The following is a 6475-nucleotide window of genomic DNA, read 5'->3' on the forward strand; positions in this document are numbered from 1 at the left end:
ACGGCGGCAGCGCCCGACTCCAAACAGACTAGAATTTTTACCAAAAGACAGAAGCAACACTGGCCCATAATGTACCCAATCCCTTCTCGACGGCGACAATTCCTCAGTTGAATGAAATCTTCTGGTAGGAAGTACCCGCCCCCAAAGACGAATGCATTTTGAAATCACATGATCCAATTAGATAAACATTAATATAATACCTACAACATCCTCACCCTTGCATGTTATTTTACTTACTTTAAATAATTTGTTTAATTGTTAAATCATTTATTTAGCTATTTTCATTCTTATTCTTTAATTATTCATTCATTTGTCTATTCTTATTGTATATATTCATTTATCTATATATTTTGCTTTATTTGATTTTATCTCATTTCTTAGGGGATTTCAATTCATTTTCTAGCATCCGAACTTTATACGGTCCAAAAGGTCTCCTGTTACTCTACTCTTGCGCTGCATTCCTCTACGCTCTTCGTTCCTTTCTTCATCAAATTATCGCCACATACCCATCATTCCTTCATCCATTCATCACCCCCATTGTCAATGAGCTTCCAGCCTCTTAAGCTATCTCCACCCACACATTGGCCTACTCCTCCTCCCCTCCACATTCTCTTCGTCCCCCTCCACATTCACTTCCTCGTGAGTGAGCTTCTCCTCTCCCCCTCTCACCCACCACCGCCACCATCAGCAAACACCTTTAGCCTGTCCTCTACCAGATCTCTCTTCACTTATGGAGTCGTACTATTAAAAGAATTGTAGGAGTGTATACAGGTACACTACACAGATTATCGGCCTTATGCTGTGCGGGAATAAGGATCATTGTTGCTTGTCGCTGCGTTTTTTTTTTTTTTTTTTTTTTCCATGGACCCCAAATATCTCTTTTAAGAATACGGCAATTAGATTCATTCCCGAGCCCTAATAATCCCGCATGAGGCATCTAACCTTTTCATGGATGTTCACGACTTAAAAAAATTTTCATTTACATATTTATCTATTCATTCATCTATTTATTAATTTGATCATTTATGTATTTATCTAATCTATTCTGGCAGTCACCAGATGATTCTGTCAAGCACAAAGAAACCTTTTTGGGCGAAGCGAAAACATTCAACCAATTGAGATCAACCCATTCACTGTCATCCACGACGACTAGTACAACTATCCTGGCTGCCTTCTCACCAAACTCCTGTTAGGCGTATCGCCTGTCAGTGGTCCAGCTGTGCAAAAAGACGCCAATTTCTTCCGATTTGGCTGTCCATTCTAAGGATGGGTCTGAGTATCTCGAGCAGAATAATTTTTACGTCCACCGGCTTGCTAGGCCTGTCGTAGCCAACCCTCCTCTTTTATCCGGGCTTGGGACCGGCATGGAGTTCCAGATGTCCCCCCATGGCTGCCACCAGTCGATTTTAATTAGTCAAAGAACTCCCCCTCCCCACCCACCCCCCAAAGCAGAAGCCTACACCAAAATCTGCCAGATAAAAATGATCGAGCCCTATAAAAACATGAAGGCACAGGGAATAAAGTAATCAATGGCTCCTAAAATGCTATACAAGCAAAAGGCAGATGACAAGCACGTGGCGACACATGAGCGTCAACAGCAGAACTGCCATCTCGAGTCACGTGGCTCCAGGAGGCAAAGATAAACTTCATCTACTCGAAGATTTTTTTAATCAAAATATTTCAAATAACAGCAAAAAAGGTAAAGGGAATGCATAAAATGCCCGAAGAAGTCCGCTCCAGAAAGAAAAGTACGAAGACCAAACAAATCGAAGCCAATTGCCGGTGTGGAGGGGGGGACCATGGTATTCCCATAATCACTAGGGAGATCTTAATGATGAAGAGGAAGCTCCTGCCTTGGCTCAGTGGTACTTACTTATTCATTTATTCATTTACTTAATTAATTTATCTTATTCATTTGATTTTTCTGTAAATCTATCTTTTGTTTACTTATTTATTCATTGACTCATTTATTTATTAATCATTTTATTTAGCTATTCATCTATTTATTCACATATATTCATTCATCTATTTTTGGTTTATTTTCCTTATTTATCTATTTTTTCAATTGTTTATTTACCTACTTATTTATTCATTTATCCATTTATTTATCCATTTAATATATTTATCTATTAATTTATTAATTCATCTATTGTTTATTGATTTGTCTGTTAACGGGATGAAGAGCGGTTAGCCTTTGGATTATTCACGAGGGATTGAACATGACAAAGCTCAAGGCGACACACTACCTCGAACGCAAGAGAGGCATCCAAAAGAAAGTAATTCCACCTTTGACAAGTCGCAATTAATTAATTATCATATCTCATTTTCCTGGATAACACAAGCTGTTCAAGTGTAAGAGAAAAAACATACGAAATGAACACAATCCTTTTGTTCAACATGTTTAATGCAATTTCATTATACGAAAGATGACAGAAGGTTATAATGTTTGGAGATCCTTCCAAGAAAACTAATTAGTGAAGAGAGTTTATCATAACTGCAGCAAAACATAAGATATAATCTTTAAAACGAGAAAACGACTCAATGGAACCCTACTGCATTGTTAAGACAAATTGTTCTTCCTCAAGGATGTTGCTGTGTCATTGAAGATGTTCTTGAATCAAAGAGATAACTTGTGTGTTCTTTGCACAGTGCCTTAAGCTAGTTAGCGAAATCCCAGCGTTTGTAGAAACCTAAAAACTAGGTCACTAAACACTAAGGCAGGGATTCATAAACCATGGGTATCGATATCCCTAGCGAGTATGGGAACCTAAGGCAGAGGCTACATGACTCGATCTTTGAATAAATGAAGACAAAATTTACATTATCAACTACCACAGTATTCATTATGACTTTCTTCTTTGTTCCGTTGGAGTCATGTTTCCCACAATAGATCGAAGTTGTAGGTCTCCCTGGCCTTTCAAATAGATTTAGCGGAACATCTGTAGTCTTGACCGCACACATCTAAGTATCACTCAACTATACGCTATCATGAACGTTATCTAAAATCAACGACAGTTGTTCCCTTGTGGGACTTCCAACCATGAGGAAAAAAGGTGTGAATTCAAGCATGCAAATGAATGATAGATAAGAAAATAAATAGATAAAGCAAATGAATATACAAACTAAATAATAAATAAGTATGAAGTTCACAAATGTGTATGAAACCCTAACACTTATTTTACAGACGTGTATCCCGCTCTGACAGGATCTGACACAGTTACAAGACACCTTGGTAGAACATTGCCCCCATTGACAATTCGTGCAAGGCGCGCACGGCCATTGCACCATAAACTAATTAACAGCAGCCAAGGGACCATTAAAGTAATCACGAAACGCAACCTTTTCTCTAAACAATTCCTTTTTATTACGTTTTTCTTTGTTTTATCTTTGCCTCTTTCTCTCTCTCCATACACGCACGCACGCACGCACACACACAAATATATATATATATATATATATATATATATATATATATATATATATACATATATATATATTGGAAACTGGTATGTTATAACACATTTGTAAATGTTCACTTTAAACCCACTATCGGAGAAATAATATCGGAAGTACAGGAAAAACTGTGTATTTCGACTACTATCTGTAGTCCTTTTCAGCAGAATGGTTACAAGAAGTTAGAGTACAGATATAAATGAGGAAGTGAGGGGTACAGAAAAAGGGATGGGGAAAGTGGGGGGACTCAGGTTACATGCCCTTGATATGGTTGAGTCAAGGAAGGACAGTTGGTGGTATACCACCAACTGTCCTTCCTTGACCCAACCATATCAAGGACATGTAACCTGAGTCTACCCATATTCCCCATCACCTTTTCTGTACCCCTCACTACCTCATTTATATCTGTGCTCTAACTTCTTGTAACCATTCTGCTGAAGAGGACTACATACAGTAGTCGAAATATACAGTTTTTCCTGTACTTCCGATATCATTTCTCCGATAGTGGGTTTAAAGTGAACATATATATATATATATACATATATATATATATGATTTATCCACCCTACATATAACTATATCCTTGTTCTCGCGAAGTTCTTTAGCTGCCTGCCGTAACTCGACCGTAAGAAAGGAACTGCCTCCAAGACCTCTTTGTTTGGTGTTTTCGGCCTGCAATTGTTCCTTCACGTCTGGGTTTCTATTAATTTTACAATCCTTTATGAAGTTCGCACAAGTTCCTGTAAAGTAATTCTAGTTCAGCGGTTTTGTCAGTTTTCTTAAACTTAGGCATGTAGTTGCACAAAAATACTGACGGTTACGTCAACCTTTCGGACTACCTTCTATCGGAGAGCCAAAAGGAATTCCATAACTTGGGATTAAAGTGCTACTACATGCCTCAGGTATAGCAAGATCCAGGCAAGGCAATACGGACCTTGGCGAGAGATGGGCATCGGAGTGGCGACTATGAAGAAAGCGCTGAACGAGGATCTTTGCTACTCCTCATAAGAGGCGCAAGGGTCAACTACTCACCGCCAAGGCCCAAGAGAACCGCTTTACGAAAGCCAATAAACTACTCAACAAGGTCAAACACCCAGTCGAGCCGGGGATGCTCTCGTTCTTCTCGGACCAGTTGCACAACGCGCAGAACAACAGGTGGCTAGCCTACAGTCCGCACAAAGTCCCGCGCTTCATGAAGACCAAGTTCCCTCAAACTGTGATGGTCTTTGGGTGTGTTTCCAGAGAAGGCCACGTCATGCCGCCCCACATCTTTGAAGAGGGACTCAGACTCACTTCAGATGGCTATATTGAGTTGCTGTCCACTAATGTTAAGCACTGGGTGGAGAGGGTGGCTGTGGAAAGACCATATGTGTGGCAGTAGGACTCGGCTCCGTGTCACACCTCGGGGAAACCTAGAAGTGGCTGTCTGAGAACTTCTGCTTCACCAGTCCCAAAATATGGCCCCCCAACTCACCTGATTGCAACCCTATGGACTATTATGTGTGGGGCGCAGTTGAAAAGGACACCAACGACGAGATGATTGCCAGGATCAAACTGGTGTTTAGGCGTTTCTCGAAGAACACCGTGAAGGCCGGGTGCTGCAGGCCATGGTGGAGGCTTAGGGCGGCTTCTTTGAGTGAGCTGTATTTAGCAAAAGATCCTCTAAGAGAGGCACTTTGAATTTAAAGTATACATCAATATATTTGGCCAAGATATGACGTTTTTCTTTCCTTTCCGAAAATGTCAAATTTATCCCGAACACACTGTTTATATATATACTGTATACGTATATATGTGTGTATATGTGTGTATATATATATATATATATATATATTTGCATACATATATATTTGTATATATATATATATTTGCATATATATATATATATATATATATATATATATATTTGCATGTATATATATGTATATATACATACATATATATATACATATAAATACATATTGTTTGAAGGAGTGACAAATGAGTGAAAAAGGTGGTAAGGAAACTCAGGTTGAACCAAGAACACTAATGTAATCTAACGTTTCGACTTTATATCATTTTCAGACGTAAACTCGAAACATTATATTACATTAGTGCTCCTGGTTCAACCTGAGTTTTCTTACCACCTTTTCCACTCATATCATACACACACACACACACACTATATATATATATATATATATATATGTATATATATATATATATATATATATATATATATCACAACTAACACCACAGTCGGACGAAAGAAAAAGTTGTGTAAGCGGAACTATATATTTCGATTGCTACCTGCAATCCTCTTCAGTAGTACAAAGTGGCAGGGAGGAGGCTATCTTAAGTAGCAACCTCTTACAAAAGAAAGGGAACATGAGAAAATAAAGAACATCACTGCCCCAACCCTAGTTGACCTGAGGCTGACACGAGGTCGGGTCAGGGGGAGGGGGAGGAAGCTTGTTGACAATATTTTTGGTGATGAATAGTCCTGAAATGATGTCTGGGGTCCATTGACCCTTGGAAATATTCATCGTGGGCAGATAATCAATTAATGTTGATTCCACCATTTTCCTTCTGAACCCACACCCTGATTTATAAATGAAATCAGATTTCTCCCAGTCCATCCGGTGATTAAATTTATTAACGTGTTGAAACACTGCTGAATTTATTTGGCCATATCTAATCGACCTTTTGTGTTCATTTAATCTTGTCGGTAGGTCTCTTCCCGTCTGGCCAATGTATGAAAGGTTACAATCTTTACATGGAAGGGAGTAAACACCTGGGATATGTTCTTCCTTCAACCTCTGGTGAACATTAACAACTTTTTTATTAATAGTATTAGGGTAGTTATGAATTAAATTTACTTTCTCTTTGGGAAGAAACTTGGACAATTGACTGATGGACTCTGAGAAGGGGATGACTAGGGGATTTTGTCTCTCTTTCTTTAATTTAGTGGAAGGGTGTTTGAAAAAACTTGCTCTGGCTTGACTAAGGGCTTTATCCAGAAACCAATGAGGGTAGGCTAATT

The sequence above is a fragment of the Oratosquilla oratoria genome, chromosome 37 (genome assembly GCF_046742065.1).
Source record: "Oratosquilla oratoria isolate Oo_2021 chromosome 37, ASM4674206v1, whole genome shotgun sequence".
Classification (NCBI taxonomy): Eukaryota; Metazoa; Arthropoda; class Malacostraca; order Stomatopoda; family Squillidae; genus Oratosquilla; species Oratosquilla oratoria.